Genomic DNA, 22,095 nt, shown 5'->3' with positions numbered 1-22,095 from the left:
TACAAGCAATACTTTTATGGAAAATCCAGGGTGTCTTACAGGACCTGTCCACCGCACACGCTGGGTAACTAACAGACTGTGCCAAAATCATCCTTCTTCTTACTAGGTGGTTATACTGTCCATACTACTATGTGTACTACGGTACTACGCCTGTAGTGCAGAGTCTGTACTACAGGACCATTCCTGAGCTGGGCAAGGGCCTGGAGATTAAAATTCACAAAGACAGAGACATGGGTCATCCTTGAATCAAGAATGCCCCCTTTATTGTGTACCAGAGCCGCTGATATAGGGATCCTTAACTGATAGCCACGCCCTAGGCAAACCCACCAGAAACCACTCCCCTGCCATCAGGAACGCCTGAGGGTCTCATACTCAGAGCAGTTGCAAACATAACAGGTTGTTTACAGGAAATTCAGGGTCTGGGTCCACAACCCCCAACAGGTGGTGAGCTTCTTGGTGTCAAGGGACAGTTCCAGCGGCTGGGAAGTCCAATGACAAAGTACTGGTGCCTGATGAGGACCCTCCTGCTGTGTCACCCTGTGGTGGGAGTGGGGGCAGTATTTACTGCTTAGTTTTTAGCTATTGGTAGTGGGGACCAAACCCAGGGCTTTGTACATGCTTAGGAAAGCAGTGAGCATATCCTTAGCCAAGCCGGTATCCCTTACAGGCTGGCTTCAAACTCAGAGACCTGCCTGCCTCTGCTTCCCCAGTGCAGGATTAAAGGCGTGTCTGTGTGAGTGCCTGGAGCCTGTGAACATCAGAAGAGGATGTTGGATCCCCTGGAATTAGACTTACAGATGATCATGAACCACTATGTAGGTGCTGAGAATTGAACTCGGGTCCTCTGGAAGGATGACCAGTGCTCTTAAACATGGAGCTGCCTCTCCAGCCATATTCATGGTTTGATTGTTGTACTTTAGAAGCTCTTTATATATGTTAGCTAAGTTCTTTATCAGTTATGCCTTTTGTAAATATTTCTCCCAGCTTTCTCATTATATTGATTTATTATTATTATTATTATTATATATTTTTTCACTTTTTTTTAAAGATTTATTTATGTAGTCAGTGTTCTGCCTGCATGTATCCCTGTAGGCCAGAAGAGGGCACAAAATCTCATTACAGATGGTTGTGAGCCACTATGTGGCTGCTGGGAATTGAACTCAGGATCTTTGGAAGAGCAGTTAAAGTCATCTCTCCAGCCCCGGTTTATTATTATTATTTTTATTTTATTATTTTTTTTGAGACGGCATCTCAGTATGCAGCTCTAGCTGGCCTGGAACTCTCTGTGTAGATCAGGTTGGCCTCGAACTCAGAGGTCCGCCTGCCTCTGCCTCCTGAGTTCTTGGGTTAAAGGCATATGCTACCACACTGGGCTATAAACACATACTATAAGGTGTTTGTACCGTTTGTACAAATACAAATCACATCCGGGTGGTGGTGGCACATTGCCTTTAGTCCCAGCACTCATTTGGGAGGCAGAGGCAGGAGGATCCCTGAGTTCAAGGCCAGTCTGGTCTATAGAATGAATTACAGTACAGTCAGGGTTACACAAAGAAACCCTGTCTTGAAAAACAAAAACAAACAAAACATAAACCATATTTCATAATGATCAGCAAATCATTTTATTAGTTTTATGCAAGACTTAATTGGGAGAGGACTCAGTGGTTAAGAGCACTGGCTGCTGTTTCAGAGGCCCCAGGTTCCATTCCCAGCACCCACATGGAGACTCAAAGCCGTCTGTAACTCCAGTTTCAGAGAATCTGATCCCTTCTTCTGGCCTCTGCACACACATGCTCACAGTGTACAGACATCCAAGGAGGCAAAACACTACACACACACACGCGTGCGCATGCACACGCACACGCACACGCACACGCACACACACACACACACACACAGTAGAATAAAAACATAAAGCTGGAGACTGCAATATGGCTCAGAGGATGAAGTGACAGTCATGAAACCTGATAACCTGATCCCCAAGTCCCCCACTGTGGAAGGAAGGAACCAATTTGGAAGGTTGTTTCATGACTCCTCATGCTCACAGTGGTACACACGCACCTCCTCACACACACACACACACACACACACACACACACACACACACACTAAAAGTGCAGAAACAAGCTGGGTATGTGACTCACACCTCTAATCAAAGCACCCACTGAGGCTAGGCTAGCCTGGGCTATGGTGTGAGACCAAAGCACCCACTGAGGCTAGCCTGGGCTATGGTGTGAGACCTCGTTTTGAGGGAGGAGGGAATCAAAACAAAATTTAAAGAAATAATAATGTTACATTAGCAGATATTATTTTTAATTTATATTGTTCTCTCTCTCAATCTTTCTTTTAAAAAACAAAACCCATTGGCCCCAGTTTGTGTTGGCTTCCTACTCCTGGTCACGGGCAGCTTTCCCTGGAGCGTGATCAATATGCCAGGTGTCACTTGGCTGAAGAAAACTGACTTTTCCTCTCTCAGCACCCGCTGCTCTCAGATGCCAGTAATTCTTCGCAGCTCCTCATTCACAGTGGGACTCCACGGCCACCCCTTCCTCCACACTGGGTTCAGTCTGGCTTAGTGTGGAGGCCCTGAGCATGTACTCACAGTCTGTGCCTTTGTTTGTGTATCAGGCCCGCTGTGTCCAGAAACAGTTTTCTTCCGGCCACCCACCTCCTCGGGCTCTTCCATGGATCCCTGAGTCCTGACGGGAGGGCTGTGATATGGATATCCCATGTAGAGTTAACGACTGCGGTGACCAGCTGTGGGTTCTGTGTGAATTATCGGCGACTGCGAGAGCTTTTCTGGTGAGCGTCGACTACGCTCTGCTCTGTGGGTACAGCGATCAGTCAGCAGGAATCATTTTATTGCTATGACATTTTAGCAGAATAATGATGGTGGGTTTTCTTCTAGGAACCATGACCTATCATGTTTTAGGGTCCGGGAGTAAGGAGTTATAAACATAGCATGTCTTCCCAGTGAGGAATCACTCTGCACACAGAGACCAAAGAAAAGCTCTCTACTAAAGTGTGGCCGACCGGGTCTCATGCCCAAGAGTTGGCCCTGAACAGATGTCACTGGCTTATATACACCTTAGGCTGATGGATTTCACTAACGCCAGGTCACACTTTGAACAATTTAAATGGAGACTGGTGACTGTAAGCCTGACACACCCGGGCAGATGGGAGATTTACACAGCAAGGACCTTAGCAGAATTATTTCTTAGGTATGGATGCCACTGTTGTTCTTTTTGAATGGTTGTTACCCAGGGTCATCTTGTCCACCTGGTACGCTCAAGAAGAAAAGTGGGGCTTTATGGCTTTATACCAGGCCAGGGTTTGGCACTGGTCGTGACACTGCCGGGTCCCCTTGAGCTGCCTTAGCGACATGACAGCTGGGTCATCCTGATGAACAAACGTTTACACCCTAACACTGTAAATTTTGTCCATCTCTAACAGGCTTGGTTAACTTATCTTTGGGGTGACTTGTGGGCAGCGCTCCCTTAGCTAAATTCTGCTTTCTGTGGCTTAATGTCTCCTAAGCAAATCTGTTAGTAAACCCTTTATAACATCAATCCTATTACTTTGAGTTTCTTCTATATCAAGGATATAGGAACATGTTTAAATGGAGTTGTTAGGAAGGCATCCTGGGGAAAGGTGCATCTCAGCGGAAAAGGACTAGACTATTTATTTATAACAAGCAACCTCATAGTTTTCCATTTACTTATTTTACTGTGGCTGGTGCGGGAGGGCCTGTGGATCCAGCATAGGCATGTGTCGAGACAGCTGTGGCATCCAGTCCTCTCATATCAGCCTATGAGTTTGTGGACAGAAATCAGGTCGTCAGCTTTGGCCGTAAATGCTTCTGCCTACTGAGTCACCCTGGCAACCCTGTTTATTTGTTTTGAGACAGTGTCTTGCACTGTAGTCCAGGCTGATCCCAGTGCGCCATGATCCCCCTACCTCAGCCTCCCAAGTACTGAGATTACAGGTAAGAGCCACTACAGTTAGCAAGGAGCAGATTTTGTTTTTGTTTTTCAAGACAGGGTTTCTCTGTGTAGTCCTAGCTGCACTGGAATGTTCTGTAGACCAAGCTGGCCTCGAATTCAGAGCGATCTGCCTGCCTGTGCCTCCTGAATGTTGTGATTAAAGGCGTGTGCCACCCCACCACCCCCAGTTAGCAGACTTTTTGTGTATTGTTTTTGTTGCTGTTGTGTTTTTGAGACAGAGCTCTCTAAGTAGCACTTGCTGTCCTGGACTCACTCTCTAGACCAGGCTGACCTCGAACTCACAGAGATGCAGCCTGCCTCTGCCTCCTGAGTGATGGGAGATGAAAGATGTGTTGTACCATGGCCTGGCATGTGCTGACGTTTTTAGGCAGAGAACATAGCAACATGGGATACTTCCCAGTACAGCACTTAGTCTGGGAGAAGATGGTCTTGAGGGGCTGGAAGGTCAGAGTCACACCACAGTCTTGAGCAAAGGCTTCCCCTGTCCCAGCCTCACCGCCCTTCTGAGTTTAGCTGTGCTTTTTCCTCTGCCTGCTGACGGACCACTGAGATGGTCACCTCAAAGACACTTGTCCCTTCTAAGCAACCTCCCAGCTGACTCCCCTTCATTATCCCAAGGCTGTTGTGGAGCTCCTGGCCTCACCCCCATTCCTTTTCCATCCTCTCCAGTTCATGCCTTTTCCCAGGCTTCTGAGTGCTTGTGGCGTCTGTAATAGGACTTTGGAAGTTCAAACCCGGGTCCATAGCTTGGCTCTGGCATTCAGCTGCTGTCACAGGGCCATGTGGAGGAGAAGTTTACTGGTGGCTGGAGCATCAGGCGGGGTGCTGACGTCTGTGTCTGCAGCTGGCACAGGGCGGCTGTTTGATAAGTTGCAGCACCGTGCCCTTTTGTGCCAGTCCGAGGGGATTGTCTTACTCTCTTCACAGCTTGGCTGTTTCTGCCTGGGAGGCAGAGGGGTGTTTTAGATTTGGGGTGCCCACTGGCTCCCCTAATGACTATCCGAGGGATCCAGATGTCTCTTCTAGCCCCGTGTGGATGAACCTGGAACTACAACTGGAGCTGAGCTGAGCCCAGGCTGGGACTTGCTCTTCTGCAATCCTCAAGAGGGTCCATCTTGAGCCAGGCGGTGGTGGTGCACGCCTTTAACCCCAGCATTTGGGAGGCAGAGGCAGGGGATCTCTGAGCTCAAGGCCAGCCTGATCTACAGAGCATGTTCCAGGAAACCCTGTCTCTAACCCCACCCCCACCCCCATGAAATGGAGAGTGGAGTCATTTTTTCCTGCCTTCATACCCAGGTACCGTCACCAGGCCACTTGGCTTCCCAGCTTCCCAGGGTGTGAGCAAGCCCCATTTCCTGCAGAAGCAGAACAGAGGGATGCCTGGACAACTTCTTAAGAGTCCCACAGTGAACTGGTCACAAAATTAGAAGGGTGTGACCCCTGCACCCCAACCACTACAGAGAAAATTGGAAATCTGAAACTTGAGGGTGGGCTGGCCCCCAAAAACTCAGACTAGAGGCTGATCCCAGCCCCACCCCCAGCAGTGAGGTTTTAAATACTAACAGCTGAGTCACGGTGTATTTATAGATGCGCCTCCTTCGCCAGGGTATACCAGGTTCATTCGGGGCGCGGGCGGAAGGTGACAACCTGTTTATCATCCAAGATGCCCAAGCAAGCTGTTGAGACAACCTCTGAGAACCAGGTCTGGATGCCGGCCTAGGCTCAGACCTGACCTGACCCTCACAATGTCCAGACCTTGGCAACTCTTCCTACTCCAATTGCCCCACCTCTCCTGGGACACCCCAGGCTACCCAAGGCAATCACACACACCAGGGAGCTCAGACTTGGATTAAAGCAGAGCAGAGATGCTGCTTCTTCCAGGAAGACCGCCTGGGTTGATCTGGAAGGCTGCAAAGCCTTTGTTGGTCTCACTGCCGTGGTTTAAACTAGCCATAACAAATGCTAAGAGTTTTAACATTGCCCTTTTTTTTAAGATTTATTTATTTATTTATTATGTATGCAACATTCCTTCCATGTATGCTGCAGGCCAGAAGAGGACACTAGATCTCATTACAGATGGTTGTGAGCCACCATGTGGTAGCTGGGAATTGAACTCAGGACCTCTGGAAGAACAGCCAGTGCTCTTAACCTCTGAGCCATCTCTCCAGCCCTAACATTGCCTTTCTGTTTGTTTATGCATTTTTTAAAAAAGACAGTCTCAACCGGGCAGTGGTGGCACACGCCTTGGGAGGCAGAGGCAGAGGCAGGTGGACCTCTGTGAGTTCAAGGCCAGCATGGTCTATAGAGCTAGTTCCAGGACAGCTAAGGCTGATAGTTCTGTTACACAGAGAAACCACTCTGTCTTGAAAAAAAGAAAGAAGGAAGGAAGGAAGAAAGAAAGAAGGAAAGAAAGAGGACAGTCTCTCTATTGTCCTCGTGAGGCAGGAACTCACTATGTAGACCAGGCTGGCCTCAAACTCACAGAGGTCTGCCAGCCTCTGCAACCCCATCAACCCTGAGGTGAAATTAAAGAATTCCGCCGCTCCTGACTGTGAATTATTCTTGTGATTGTAGGTAGGCTGACCTCAGATCTACACTACTCCTGCCTCAGCCTCTCAAGGGTTGGGATTATAGGCCTGCTCCCTGATACCCAGCTAAAATCACACTTTTGGGTAGTGTTAGAGTTCACACCTAGCGCCTTGAGTGTGCTTAGTAGATGAACTATCTCTTGACACATCATTTCACTTGCTTTTCCTTTCCTTCTCTTTTTTAGACCAGGCTGGCCTCGAATTCACAGAGATCCTCCAGCCTCTGCCTCCCAAGGGCTGGGATTAAAGGCATGCGCCACCACTGCCTGGCTCACACTTTGTTTTTTTCAAGACAGGGTTTCTCTGTGTTGTCCTGGCTGTCCTGGAACTTACCATGTAGATCAGGCTGGTCTTGAACACCTGACTATGCCTCCCAAGTGCTGGGATTAAAGATGCACACCACCACTGCCCAGCTTTTTTTTTTTAACACTTGTTAATATCGTGTGTGCGCAGGGTGTGCAGGCGTGTGTGCGCAGGGTGTGCAGGCGTGTGTGCGCAGGGTGTGCAGGCATGTGTGTGCGCAGGGTGTGCAGGCGTGTGTGCGCAGGGTGTGCAGGCATGTGTGTGCGCAGGGTGTGCAGGCGTGTGTGCGCAGGGTGTGCAGGCGTGTGTGCCTTCACAGGCCGTGAAGATCAAGGATAACTTGCAGGAGTCAGCTATCTTCCTGTCATGAGGGTTCTGGGGTGGAACTCGGGCCTTCTGGTATGTCGGCAAGCATTTTTCTCCGCTGTCTTTCCGTTCTGTCCAGGCTGGCTTTGAACTTGTGACCTCTTGCATCAGCCTCTGGGGGTGCTGGGATTACAGGCCTGTACAGTCTGGTTTGTCTTTCCTTGTCTTAAGAAATCTTTACAAATCTCTAAATTGCATGTTAATTTAATATAATATTTATAGGTGAAGAAGGCAAAACTCAAAGGGATTAAGTAATTAAGTAATGGAATGTCTGTAATCCCAGCACTTCGGAGGTGGGAGCAGGAGGATGAGAAGTTTAAAGTCATCCTTAGCCAAGTAGCAAGTTCGATGCCAACCTGGACAACATGAGACCCGTGTCAAAAACAAACAGTACAACCACATACCTAGTAAATAGGAGGGCTAGGCTCAAAATGGATCTTCCTGGATCAGGAAGATCTCCCAGCTGTGGGTAAGCTTGGGAGAATTAACAATTACGCACACAATTACACACACACACACACACACACACACACACACACACACACACACACCTCATGCTCAGTTCCCTTATCTGTACCTACCTCCCATAGAAGTAAGGACTCGAGAAACCTGTACAATTTCCGTCAGGTTTCACTGACTATGGCCCTTCAACAAATAGCTCCTTCTAAACCGTAGGAACAGCTGGCCAGGCCACCCCTGGCTCCAATTTCACATCAGGAACCAACGGATCAGGCTATTCCACTGCCCCACTTTTCCTCTCCTAAGGAGCCAGGCTTTATGCTCCTATACCTCAGAGCAGAGTTAAGGAAATTGGGAGTGCCCAGGGGCTAGGATGTATTCCAGCTGCCTGCCAGGCTGAAAAAAGCTGGAGTTGGAGGCATTAGAACCCTAGAGCGACCCCTGGGGCCTGGAGACAGTTCTGACCTCGCAGTGGCTGCTGCCTGGGCCTCAGCGACTCTGGTCTCTGCTGCTTTCCTCTGCAGCCGACACAGCCCTAACTCTGGTTCAGCCAGGTTCCAGACAAGGCCTGACTTGTGCATGGGCGACTCATGCGACAAAGCCAGGCTGTGGGGCCGCAGGGTGAGGACAAGCTGGTGGCTGCTCTCTGTCCCACCCTGAAACCGAGGACGACCCTAGTCCTGACGATGCCTTGATCTTGTGTTCCTGGAGTCCCAGGCTCCCAGACTTTCTGGCCACTCTGACTCTAAACATCTCTTAGTCCAGTGACCAGGGCCCAGAGCCTACCAAAGTGAGGTCCAGTCAAACACGTGGAGTTCAGATTTCTTGCTGGGGTTCCCTAATGAGTAAAGGGACCTGGCTAAGGACCCAGCTCTTGGGTTCTGATTCAAGAGAAGAAAAGAGAAGAGTGACTTTTGGACAGTTTAGGGTTTCTCTTTGTTCTCTCTCTCTCTCTCTCTCTCTCTCTCTCTCTCTCTCTGTGTGTGTGTGTGTGTATGTGTGTGTGTATGATCTGTGTCTATATGAACACGTGTGCCGCATGTAGAGGTCAGAGGCCAACTTTCAGGAGTCATGCCTGGGGACTGAACTCAAGTAGTCAAATGTGTTTTTGTCACCACTACCACCACCACTTCCTCCTCCTCCTCCTCCTCCTCCTCCTCCTCTTCCTCCTCCTCACCAGGCTCTTGCTGTGTAGCCTGGTCTGCTCTGAAGTTCACTGTGGAAACCAGGAAAGCTTGCTGCAATCCTTTTGCCTCTGTCTCTTCAAGCTGGTGTCACAAGCATGAACCACCACACAGGTTTGAGGATTTCCTTCTAGAGCTTTTACTGTTTTTTAATGCCTGACTCGTGGTTCTTATGCATATGCTTATTTACATATCCTCGTATATTTGAGATTTTTTATGGCATTTATTTACTTTGTGCATTTGTGCGCTAACCCCCAGCAGGTGGAGGCCAGATGGCAGAGTTTATGAGCTGGCTTTCTCCTTCCGCCATTGGGTCCCAGGGATGGAACACCAGTTGCCGGACCTGACGGAAAGCACCCTCACCTGCGGAGTCATCTCTCTGGCACCATTAATTCTGTGCTAGTCTAGTAACTGATTAGGTTTAGATGACATATAACCAGCACGTATTGTTTTATTTATAGTACTGACATCTTTCCATATTAATATTCAGGATGGAAAGCTAGGCCCTGGGGAGGTGCTCAACAATTAAAAGCACGGATGGTCTATTCTTCCAGAGGACTGGGGTCAGTTCCCAGCACCCACGTGGCAGCTCACACTTGTCTGTGATTCCTGTTCCAGGGGACCAGAAGCCCCTCTTCTCATCTGCACAGGCACCTGGTGCGTAGACATGGCTCACAGACAAACATGCAGGCAAAACACCCATACATATAAAATAAATTTTAGAAAGGTAGAGGAAATGCCATGCCTATTCCTTTCTCTTGCTCTCTTGTTCTAACTCACCTCTCTCCCTCTCTTTCTCTCTCTCTCTCTTTTTTCCTCCCTTCCTCCATTTCTGGTGTGAGTTTCAAGACAAAGTTTCACCATGTAGCCCAGGCTAGCCTTGAACTTGAGGAAATCCTCTTGCCTCAGTCTCCCAAGCATTGACATGACAGGTATGAGCCAGTACACCTCACTTCTGTGCTGTGGGAGTTCCTTGACTTACGCCTTCACTTCTGTGTAGTTTTTTAAATTTATTTATTTTTATTTCATATGTATTGGTGTTTTGCTTGTATACATATTTGTGTGAGGGTGTTGGATCCCTGGGAACTGGAGTTACAAACAGTTGTGAGCAGTTGTGTGGGTGCTGGAAATTGAACCTGGGTCCTCTGGAAGAGAAGCCAGTGCTCTTAACTGCTGAGCCATCTCTCCAGTCCCTGTGTAATTTTTTTTTTAACTGGAAGAATTCTTGTGTAGATTTATGTACTGATTTGTGTTTCTGTGAGGACAGTGGGGATAATTTTTAGGGTGTACTTCTGATTTGTTTACATTTGGTTTTGAGACAGGGTTTTATTGTATAGCCCAGGCTATACAATGTGTTTGTTTGCTGGTTTCAAGAAAAAATTTCTTTCTTTCTTTCCTTCCTCCCCCACCCCCAAGACAAGGTTTCTCTGTGTAGCCCTGACTGTCCTGAAACTCCCTCTGAAGACCAGGCTGGGCTTGAACTCAGAGATCCACCTGCCTCGGCCTCTGAGTGCTAGGACTAAAGACATGTGCCACCATGGCCAGCTTCACTGGGACTTTTACAAGGAACAGGGTAGACATTCCCTGGCTGTCCCCTAGTTTCTCCTTCCCTGAGGAAACTCTTCAAATGTCAGGGCCCTGTGCATGCATGCGAGACTGTACGTTGCCAGCTGAACCATGTCCCCAGCTCCAGCCATTCTGGTTTGCAAGGTTTAGGTTTGTTTGCCTGTTTTGAGTGTTACAGAAAAAGAGTCCGGGTTGGACCCTTTGGCTCAGCACTGCGGGACTTGTCTGCATCATGGGCAACAGCATTCCTTTGTTCTGATCTGCACAGTCTCCCCTCTGTGGCCACAGTTTACACACACGGTTTATGAGCACGGTTTACGTACATGGTTTAGGTACATGGTTTATGTACACGGTTCATGTACATGGTTTACGTACACGGATTATGTATTTCTTCCACTGCTGGTAATCTGGCTTGCTTCCAAGGTTTTTCATTTATTTGTTTTGGTTTTGCTGGTTTTTTTTTCTTTAAGGTTTTTAAGGTCTAATTAAAAAAAAATCTTATAAGACAAGTGTGTAATCCCAGCTCAAGTCTGCGATCCCAGCATTCTGGGAGACTAAAGAAGGAAGATTACTTCGCGTCTGGGGCTAGCTTACGCTATATATTCAAACACTTGGTCAAAAAAAAATCCTTGTATGTACAAAGCTAAAATATATCTCTTACCTATTGATGGTTTCACAAAGCTCCATTCCTCGGAGCACAATTGCTGAGTCACATCTGTCTATATTGATCTTTTAATTTTATGTGTATGGGTATTTTGTCTGCCTGTATGTCTGTGCACCCTGTGCATGTAGTGCCCAAGGAAACCAGAGAGGATGTTGGATCCCCTGGGACTGGAGCTACAGGAGGCTGTGAGCTGCCATGCTAGATGCTGGAAATCACACTCAGTTCCTCTGTAAGAGCAGCCAGTGCTCCTAACCACCAAGTCACCTCTCCAGCACCTTGTGTGAGTAGTTTACATTGAGATGTTTATCAAATTACGGTCCCTAAGGTCTTTCTTTTTTTTTTTCTTCTTTTTTTCGAGACAGGGTTTCTCTGTAGCTTGGGAGCCTGTCCTGGAACAAGCTCTTGTAGACCAGGCTGTTACAGAGATCTGCCTGCCTCTGCCTCCCTCCCAAGTACTTGGATTAAAGGCATGCGCCACCACCACCTGCCAGGTCCCCAAGGTCTTAAGAGGAGTGAATCACTAATATCTCTGCCAGTTTTATGGGAGAAAATCCAGTTTTATTATGCCTTTGGTGTGAAGTTGGTAAGTCAGTGCAGATAGGCCTGCCACCTCTCTCTTTGTCAGGAACTCAGTGTGCCGGTGCCCCCCTTGAACCGCCTCTGTGTGCCCTTTGCTCCCCCTTACCTGTGAACTCCTCCCAGCCCTGCTGACACTTGCTCAGGACACGTGTCTCTGGTGTTCCTCCCCCTCGGCCAGTTACTTGTCTTTTAGTCTTGTTTATGGAGCAACTGCAGGTTTAAATATAGTCTGTTTCTCCCCCTGCATGTTGTTTGGGATTTGGATAGTCCTGGAAGCTGTGCGTGGCAAGCCCCAGGGTCAAGCCAGTGAGGGTGGGGTGCAGCAACAGCTTGACCCTCAAGACTGGCTCTCTGAGGCACAAGCAAAGAAAGGGACAGCAGAAGCAGCCCAGAGTCACTGGTTGGCAGTGTGTCTGGGACACTTCCTTCAGTTCTTTCTGGGTCCTTCTGGGGAGCGTAGGGTGGCTGCCAGTGAGGACAATCTCTTCTTCAGACCTGGACCCAGACAGCAAGTGTGGGAGCAAGTCAGTGTATACAGGGCAGAAGAGAAAGAAGTGAGGAGCCAGTAAGATGGGTCAGAGGGTAAAGGGACTTACCACCATACCTGATGGCTGAGTTGTTTGGTCCTGGGGAAACACATGGTAGAAGTTATCCTCTGACTAATAAGTAAAGAATATGTGAGCTGGGGCCGTGGTGGCGCACGCCTTTTATCCCAGCACTTGGGCGGCAGAGGCAGGCGGATCTCTGTAAGTTCGAGGCCAGCCTGGTCTACAGCCTGGTTACAGGACAGGCTCCAGAGCTACTGGGGTGAGGGGTGGATGTGTGAACTATCTCTATCACACACACAGACACACACACACACAATTAAAAATACAATTATCTACTTGGGCTGCCATAGCAACTGCTCTACAGATTAGCAAAATTTAACACTAGAAATAGATTTCTCATAGTTCTGGAGCCTGGGGAGCCCCAGATCAAGGAAGGAGCTAGAAAGGTAGGCCGGAGACATGCCGCATCTCACTGTGTATACACACAGATCTTCATTCCTGTGTGCACGGAGGGAGGAACGCTACCTTCTCTTGTGGTCCCTGCCCCCTCCCCTGGGGCCGTTTTTTATTACTCAATTTTTTAAAGTCAGGGTCTTACACATTCCATCTGGCCTTGAACTTCATGTGTAAAGGAGGCCTGGTCTCCACGCATGATCACACGCCACACATGGGGATGGCTGTGAATTTGGGGCAGCACAAGATCCCATCCCCCCGCGATGCCCCAGGCTTTTCTCTGGGAGTCTAAAGCTCAACTTGTGATGCGGTGTGCAAGCGTGTTGACAGTTTCCTTATCTGTGTAATGGGGATGGAACTGGAATGGACCTCATAAACTAATAAATCAGTATCTATAAAATGCTCAGGACAGGGGGGCTGGAGAAATGGCTCAGTGGTTAAGAGCATTGCCTGCTCTTCCAAAGGTCCTGAGTTCAATTCCCAGCAACCACATGGTGGCTCACAACCATCTGTAATGAGGTCTGGTGCCCTCTTCTGGCCTTCAGGCATACACACAGACAGAATATTGTATACATAATAAATAAATAAATAAATAAATAAATAAATATTTAAAAAAAATGCTCAGGACAGGCTGTAACCAGCTTCCAAGAAAGCCTTCAGCAGCTCTTGTCCCCCTCAGAGCACCAGGCTTGGACTGTGAGCCCAGTACAAGTTACTCACAATGAGAGAGGGCCAGACTAGAGAAATGGCTCAGTACTTGCCACTTAATCTGACCTGGGTTCAATTCATGGGACCCATATGGTGGAAGGTAAGAACTGACCCTGCACATGGTCCTCTGGCTTCCACGTACACACACAAACATGCGGTAAATATAAATTAACTTAAAAACTGAGTGGCCGGAATGACTTCCAGGCCAGCCCACTAAAGGCATTGCTGTTGTCTTGCTTTTCTGAGTCACTTACTCTGAGCTGGGTTCCATGGTTTAGGAGTGTGTGTGTGTGTGTGTGTGTGTTTGTGAGTGTGTGTACACACTCATGCACGTGCATTAAGGCAACAACTCATAAGCACTGAATGAGCTGTCTCAAAAGCGGCTCCTGGAACTCCAATTAAGCCCTCCAAAAAGAAAAGAAAAGAAAAAGCGAAGCCAGCAGATGTGACAGCTCGCACCTGTAATCACAGAGCTCCAGAGGCTGCGGCAGGAAGTCAGCCTGCATCATACAGTAAGTTCCAGGTCAGCCAGGGGGTGGTGGGGTGGTTACACACTGAGACCAGATGCAGCTCGGGTGGGTCACAGAGTGCGTGCCCTGGACACGTGTGTGAAGCCCTGGACTCCATCCCCAGCTCCACCGGTAGCAGATGGTAGCACACACCTGTGATCTCGGCACTCAGGAGTGGAGACAGGAGGATGGAGAATTCTCCTCAGCTGTACGCCAAATGCAAGTTCAGCATGGGATGAGTCCGTCTCAGTAACACACACAGGCATACCTTCACACCATCGTGTCCAGGGTTCTGCTGAGCAGGTAGTAAGGCCTCTCACGGGACAGACCTGTCTGTAGAGGGTTAAAGGACAGTCACCCTGAAGTCTGGGCTCTTGGCCCAGAGATCTCTGCTCTGCCCGACTGTCATTTCACGGGGTAGCAGCCTGACACAGAGGTGTCGACGATCCTGTCCGAGATGACAGAACTAGGAAGGGGCACACCAGCTCCTGCTGTGAAGGACCCTAAACTTGACCTCAGCTGCATTGCTCCCAGGGTCTCAGGGTGCGGCTCTGGTGTGGCTCACACTTCACAAAGCACTTTAAGGACCTTTTCAGGACACCTCATATGTGTTGCCTCCATGGCCCCTTAGGTATGCCTTCTTTCTTTCTTTCTTTCTTTCTTTCTTTCTTTCTTTCTTTCTTTCTTTCCTTCCTTCCTTCCTTCCTTCCTTCCTTCTTTCTTTCTTTCTTTCTTTCTTTTCTCTCTCTCTCTCTCTCTCTCTCTCTCTCTCTCTCTCTCTCTCTCTCTCCCTTCCTTCCTTCCTTCCCTCCCTTCCTTTCCTTCTTTGGTTTTTCGAGACAGGGTTTCTCTCTGTAACCCTGGTTGTCCTGGAACTCGCTATATAAACCAGACTAGCCTTGAACTCAAAGAGATCCGCCTGCCTCTGCCTCCCAAGTGCTGGGATTAAAGGCGCTGCCACCATGCCTAGCCTGATAGTCCCTTTCTTTAAAGACCACCCACTCCCCCAGTGCCCTTGAGCTGTCCACAAGAGCTGTCTAGACCTGGTGACAGTAGAAGAAGGCCACAGGGCTCCTGGCCCAGGCTTCATGTGCTGAGTTCCGGGACACTCTGCTCCTTTCTGCAGCATGTGGGTCAGGTCCAGTGACCATCGTCCTGGCCCCTGGAAGTTTGCATCATACCCCAGAACCCATGGACCTGACTCTGCCAACTGCTCTGACTTTAGCCAATAGATCAAATGACCATTGATTTGATCCTGTGATTTGGGCTGTTTTTTTCCTCTGAGGATGACATCAAAGTCTATGGCTGAGACCTCAGCCCTAGCAAAACAACCCCCATGTCTCCCTGTACCTGTTTCTGAAAGTCCAGAGCAGAGGCAGAATGGATCCCCACACCCTTCAGGGAGGGGGGGGGGGAGGAAGGAGCAGGTGGGAGCAGGCAGGCACCTGACAGAGCTGCTCTGGGACGGACGTGATCAACCAGGAGAACATTTCCCAACAAACCGGAAACAGGGAAGCGTGAAAGGGAGGTGAGGTGGTTTCCCCCCCCGTGGCACCACTGTCCCCACCACTTCACCATCTTGGGCCAGCTCCCCTGAGAGTAGGCCAGTGGGAACAGAAAAGGACCCTCGGAGATCCTCTCTAGCAGTTGTCCATTTGGCAGATGAAATCACTGGTGGTGGGTGTGGCCTGCTGGGTATCACATTGCAAGTCTTGGTCAGAGAGAGAGTCAGAGACCAGGTTCCAGCCCTTGGCCGGGGTCCTCTGCTATGACCCAAGAGGCCTCAAGCTCTCAGGTTTCTAAAAAGTCCCTTTTCTAGTGACAATCCCAAAAAGCACAGACTTGGGGGCAAAACAGGCCTGTTCCAGCTTTACCAGTACCGGTTGTGGACAGGCGGCATATCTGTATACCGGCACCAGTGTGGACAGGCAGCACAGCCGTATACCAGGGTGTGCTTCAGTTTCCGATTCTGTAAGAAGGAGGCAACAAGCGTGACCTGAATACAGGCCTGTTAGCGCATGTCTGTAATCTCAGACCCTTGGAGGCTAAGGTAGGAGGAATCAAAAGTTGAAGGCAAAAAAGTCTATAGAGCGAGTTAAGACTAGTTCCCTCACCTTGGCAATACCCTAACTCAAAATAAAATGGAGGGGGGGAGTTGACAACATGATTAGTTAAGGGGAAAAAGTAGTAGCTTTCTCCTTGGAGTCCATGATCCTAGGTTACAGAACCAGCCATCAGCTCACCGTGGTGGAAGAGGCCTCAAACTGAGCTGGAAAGTGCTTGGTTAGCCCTACAACAGCTGTGCTGTTAGAGCACTCGCGGGCGCATGTGGCCTGGTGGGTCAGTATGGCCGCTTGCAGGGTTCACAGTCAAGTTAAGACTGTTGGTGACTCTTCTCCCCCAGCAACCTGTAGGATGCTGAGGGCTAGCCAACATGGAGGAAGCTTTTAGCTCAGCTCCAGCTTGATTCTCTATGACCTGTGACCAAAGGGTGAGGTGTCTGCAGCAAGGGTTTTACTATCATGTTCTGTTGGGCCACCAAGGGCAATGGAAATACCCTGTCTTGTTTGGATGTGTACCAAAAAAAGAAACTGACTCACCAGGTGGTGGTGGTGCACACCTTTAATTCCAGCACTCGGGAGCCAGAGGCAGGTGGATCTCTGTGAGTTCAAGGCCAGCCTGGTCTGCAAAGAGCGTTCTAGGACAGCCAGAGCTACATAGAGAAACCCTGTCTCGAAAAACAAACAAACAAACAAAAGCCCAAAAAGCAACAACAACAAAAAAATTGAATCCAGGTTTCATTCCCAGCATCCACATGACACAGCCATTTTGAAGTGAGAACCTATAAAAGTCTATTTATTAAACAATTTATTAAGGGATGCAATGGAAAAACAAATCCATGCATCCAGAACAAAGTAGACACCGCCACTGATCCAGCTGCTGCTCCAGCCCCGGCCACCCAAGAGAGTGCACAAGACCCTTTCCCTCCATTTTATCGGGTTACCTCTCCAGAGAAAACTATGCCCATGGCAAATCACCCCAAAAGTCATTGGCTGAACGGATCGAGCTTCCACAACACCATTTCATGCATACACTTCACCGTGGCTGCGTTTGTCTGTTGAGACTTGCCCAAAGTTGGACCCGTCAACATTTCAACATGGATGGAGGAGGGGCCCAAGGGGTATCGCCCTTCCCAGCGTTACTATCTACAGCTGATAGAGGAGGGAAACTTCTTGAGAAGAAGGGGTTCCAGTGGGAGAGGGAAGGAGGTGAGGAAGGGGAATGGGAGGTGTGTTATAATTTGAAAAAAATAAAGTGGTGCGAGTGAGAAAGATGCCATTCGACGGAGCTCAGGTGGGGGGAGTTTATTAAAGGGAAGGGAATGTAAAAGGAGGAGAAGGAGGGGGTAGACGGGCCTTTAGAGACAGGAGTGGCAGAAAAAAAGAGAGACACACACAGACAGGCAGAAACAGAGAGAGAGGTGGGACGTGGGCAGGGCCCTTTTAAACGGGAACCTAGTGAATAAGCACAGGTGGTACCCTTAGTGGTTACAGCTGAGGACGCGTAGGCCCAAGGCCAGACCAGTACAGATGCTTGGATACTATATATATATGCCTGGATTTATATAAATTCCATTATGTAAATGCATGGAATTGACAATTTTTTTAAAAATAATCTATTTTACTTTTAAGTGTACTGGTGTGAGGGTGTCAGATCCCCCGGAACTGGAGTTACAGACTGTTGTGAGCTGCCATCTGATGGTGGGAATTGAACCCGGGTCCTCTAGAAGAACAGCCACTGCTCTTAACCACGGAGCCATTTCCCTACTCCTGGCAAACAGTTTTTTAAAACAGAGACGATTACAGTATAGCTCGGTGGTAGGGTGCTTGCTTAGCACGCACAGGGTCTTAGGTTCATTCTCCAGTAAGACACATACACACACGTTTGAAATCTTCATTAAAGGAAGAAGAAACCAGGCATTGAATCCTGTGCCTGTAGTCTCAGGACTTGGGAGGTAGAGGCAGAAGGATCAGGCCTTCACAACCAGTCTTTGACAAATTCCCAGTTCTACATGAGAGCCAGCATTTAAAAAAAAAAAAAGTTTGCATCAGACATGGTGGTACACACCTTTAATTCCAGCACTCGGGAGGCAGAGGCAGGCAGATCTCTGTGAGTTCGAGGCCAGCCTGGTCTACAGAGGAGTTGTAGGCCAGCACAGGCTACATTGTGAGACTCTGTGTCCCCTCCACAACAGCTGGCCCCAGCTCACCACTGATGATCCATACTGATCTCTTCACCTGCCAGTCCCATGACTCTAGTTTGTTCTAATGGCTGGTAGTAGTGTTGGCTTATAACTTCCTGGTGATGCCACCGGCTCTGTCACTTGCTCCTGGTATAGCTTGGCCAAGTGACTGTGCGTCTCTGAGCCTTGGCAGAGCAGCAGGAGGTGGAGAAGGTGCCCTGCCCCACTGAGTCCCTCGGCATACTGAACGACAAGAAGTCTGGAAGAGTCTCAGCTCAATGGCCATCCCATAATAAGCACTCAATACCTGCTCTACCAGAGGAGCCCAGATTTGAGAATCAGGCTACCTTGGACCTGAACCAGGGTTTGGCTCTGCCATTTGTGGCTGTGTGACTTCGGTGAAGTCCACTAACTCTCTGAACCTCATTTCCCGCGGGGAGAGGAAAAACACAGATCTTCTGAAGGACAGATGTGGGGATCAAATGACCAGACATGTTTTGCTGCCCAGTGCAGACCACGTGGGAGCTGCCCCATCTCCTCCCTTGACTTTCGACAGTGCTGGCCTTACCGGTGTCCATGCTGGCTGGAGGCCATCCCTCTGTCCATCTGCTGGGCCTCTGCACCTGGTCTGCCCAGGCTGGCTGGGGAAAGTCAACAGGGCTCCTCCCAGGTGACAAGTGTGTCCAGGACGCAGACAGCAGCAAGGCCCTTCCGTGTTCACTACACAGGCTGATCCAAACCCTCTCTGCTCCTGTCCATGCTGCTCTTGCTCCCTGCCCCCTCAGCCCCAGAAGTTAGTCAACTCTTTTTCTCTCCTGCTCCCAATACCTAGAATGCTCCCTCGGTCTTTTTCCTCTCCCAGCCCGCATCTCAAAACCCAAATTTCCTCAGACGCAGGCCTAACTCGACCTTCTCTCATCATTGCCTGAGCTACCTTAGCTTTAAGTATCTTTTTATATATAAAGTTTTGTTACATTTGGAAGTCAGAATCTTTGGAAATCAGCCCTCCTTCCACAGCGTAGGTCCTGGGAGCAAGCTCAGGTTTTTGTCCCCAAGTACAGTGTGTTGGGCCCTAAAGCCCCACCAAGGAGGAAGTCGCCCCAAGAGACACTCTCAGCACGGTTGATGCAATAGCAAGAGGAATTTTTATTCTGCCACGGCAGAGGTCCCTCAGCCTCGAGAGGAGAAGGACCCCGGCTTTGTCTATTACAGGATCTTTTAAAGGAAAAAAATCACAGAATCAGGGAAGAGGTAGTACAGAATCAAAGGGAAAGTCCAGAAATCATTTGTCAACCATTTTGACTAGTTCATTCAACGGTCAGCTAACTCTAACTGATCAATGCTATGGCGATTACAAGCTGGAACACCTGCAGGTCGTCTCACCCCAGTTCCGGGGTCTGGGTCTGTAGAAGAAAGACTACAATGGGGATGGAAAGTACTCACAGCTCCAGTGCACATGTGGTTGGCTACCTGGGTCCTGGTTCCCAGGGAGCGGGGTGCAGTAGTGCTAAGGCACCCGGTTCCCAGGAAGGGGGGGTGCAGTAGTGCTAAGGTGCCCCAAAGTCTTTCAAGTGTATTCCTTGAGCCCTCTTGTTGGCTCTTAAGTATCTTCATTTGTTTGCTTTGAAATAGGAACTCATTCTGTGCTCTTGAAAGCCTGGGATTCGCTCTGTAGACCAGGCTGGTCTCGAACTCACAGAGGTCTGCCTGCCTCTGCCTCTCCAGTGCTGTGATTAAAGGCGTGTGCCACCACCGCCCGGCTCCTTTTTGCTTTTTGTTTTTGAGGTAGGATCTAATATAACCTTGGATTTACCATGTAGATGAGAATGATCTTGAACTTCTTTTTTAAAAATTATTTATTTCTAAAATTTAAGTTTTTGTGTATGTGGGTGTTTTGCCTGTATGGATGTCTGGGTACCACACGTGTGCCCACAGAACCAAAAGAGGACATAAGTTCCCTTGGGACTGGTCTTACAGATGGTTGTGAGTCACTGTGTGCATGCTGGGAACCGAACCCAGGTCCTCTGAAATAGCAGCCAGTGCTCTTAACCACTGAGCCATCAGCTCTGTCTTACCTCTTTTTAAATTTAATTTAATTTAATTTTATTTTATTGATATTTATTGAGCTCTACATTTTTCCCTGTCTTAAGTAGGGAAGAGTCAGGAAGTCCCAGCTGGCACCAGGGACTTTACAGTCCCTCAGCATTTCTCAGTGTTGGCTTCTTTGTCACACACTGTCTCCTCATAGCTGAGAAACAGTCACCCGCTCTCATGCACCATTCCAAACAAAAAAGAAACCTTTTTTTATTTTATTTTATTTTATTTTTATTTTGACTTTTCGAGACAGGGTTTCTCTGTAGCTTTGGAGCCTGTCCTGAAACTAGCTCTTGTAGACCAGGCTGGTCTCGAACTCACAGAGATGCGCTTGCCTCTGTCTCCCAAGTGCTGGGATTAAAGGCATGCGCCACTAATGCCCAACTGAAGCTTTCTTCTTGCACTCATGTTTTTGGCATGGACAAAGTCCTGAGAGTTAGCGAATGTTGTTACTATTAATATTTACTTTGGCAATAGCTTCACCATTAAACAAAAAAGAATAAGATTACCAGCATAGGCTTAAACCTCTTGTGGTTTATCCCCCATGACAGGCGAGAGAATCACTTTCCTGGGGTACCAGGCTGCACATGCCTGAATGAACCCAAGGTCCTGTGAACCGGGAAGACCACCTCTTCTCAGATCTCATCTCCTTCTCCTCCTCAGGTGGCCTGAGAGTATCAACACCCCCGCAGAGAAACCAGAAGCTCACGCTGGGCTGTGTCTCAGAACCACCCACTGCTGGCTGTGTGACTTCACACGGGTTACTTTGCCTCTCTGCACCTGACTTGCCTGTCCCGTTTGATGGGGATGTAACGGTTCTTGCGCTGTCGATGGTTCAGGTGATGAAATTGCCAGAAGGCAAGCGAGTCCTTGGCACGGTGCCTGCCATGTAGCAAGTGCTCAGCAAACACCAGCCACCAAGATTTGGGGCGATCCGAAAAACTGACATGTCTTCACACTGTGGCCCAGGCTGACCTGAACTCACAGTAGTCCTCCTGCCTGAATCACCAGGCCTGGCTTTCTGTTCTTTGTGATCCCATTGGGACTGGTCCCACCTCCTCATCTGCCCTTTCCTGAGACTGGCCCCTCTGCTCATGGGACTCCCCAAAGATTTTATTTGGGGGGGTGTGCTTTATGGAGAATGGAACATAATTCCTCATCCCACATGGTAGGTAAATGCTCTATCATTAAGTCCTACCCCTTTCTCTTTTTACCTTTAAAAATACTTATTTTTATTCTGTGTATAGGTGTTTTGCCAGCATGTATGTGCATTATATGCATACAGTACCCGTGCGGGCCAGAAGATGGCGCCAGACCCCTTAGCGCCCGAATAACTGTTACATGTCACTGTGTGGATGCTGGGAATGGAATCCTGGTCTTCTGCACCATCTTTTAACTTTTAAAAATACACTTTTACACTTTTTCTTTTGGGGTGGTATGATTTGTGGTAAGGGGTCATGGTGGTGACTTGGGGTGTGTAGTGATAGTATTTGATTTTGAGATAGGGTTTTGTGTAGCTCAGGCTGGCTTTGAACTCCTAATCCTCCTGCCTCTGCCTCCTAAGTATTGGACTTACAGACATGTACTCTGTTTTACGTTTTACTTTGAGACATGACATCACTATATAGCCTAGGATAGTCTTGAATTTGATCCTCCTGCCTCAGCCTCCTGAGTAGCTGAGAATATAGGCCTGCAGATCTGTAGATCTTGATCAACTCTTGTCTCAAGAGATCCACATCTTCTATAGCCTCTGGTTCTTCCTGGGGTCCAAGAATGAACATGTATGCAAAGCCCAGGGGTGCCTCTGGCAGACTTCCACGTGTCAGG

This window comes from Myodes glareolus, chromosome 6, assembly GCF_982192425.1.
Source record: "Myodes glareolus chromosome 6, mMyoGla1.1, whole genome shotgun sequence".
Taxonomy (NCBI): Eukaryota; Metazoa; Chordata; class Mammalia; order Rodentia; family Cricetidae; genus Myodes; species Myodes glareolus.
This window is presented reverse-complemented; position numbering follows the sequence as displayed.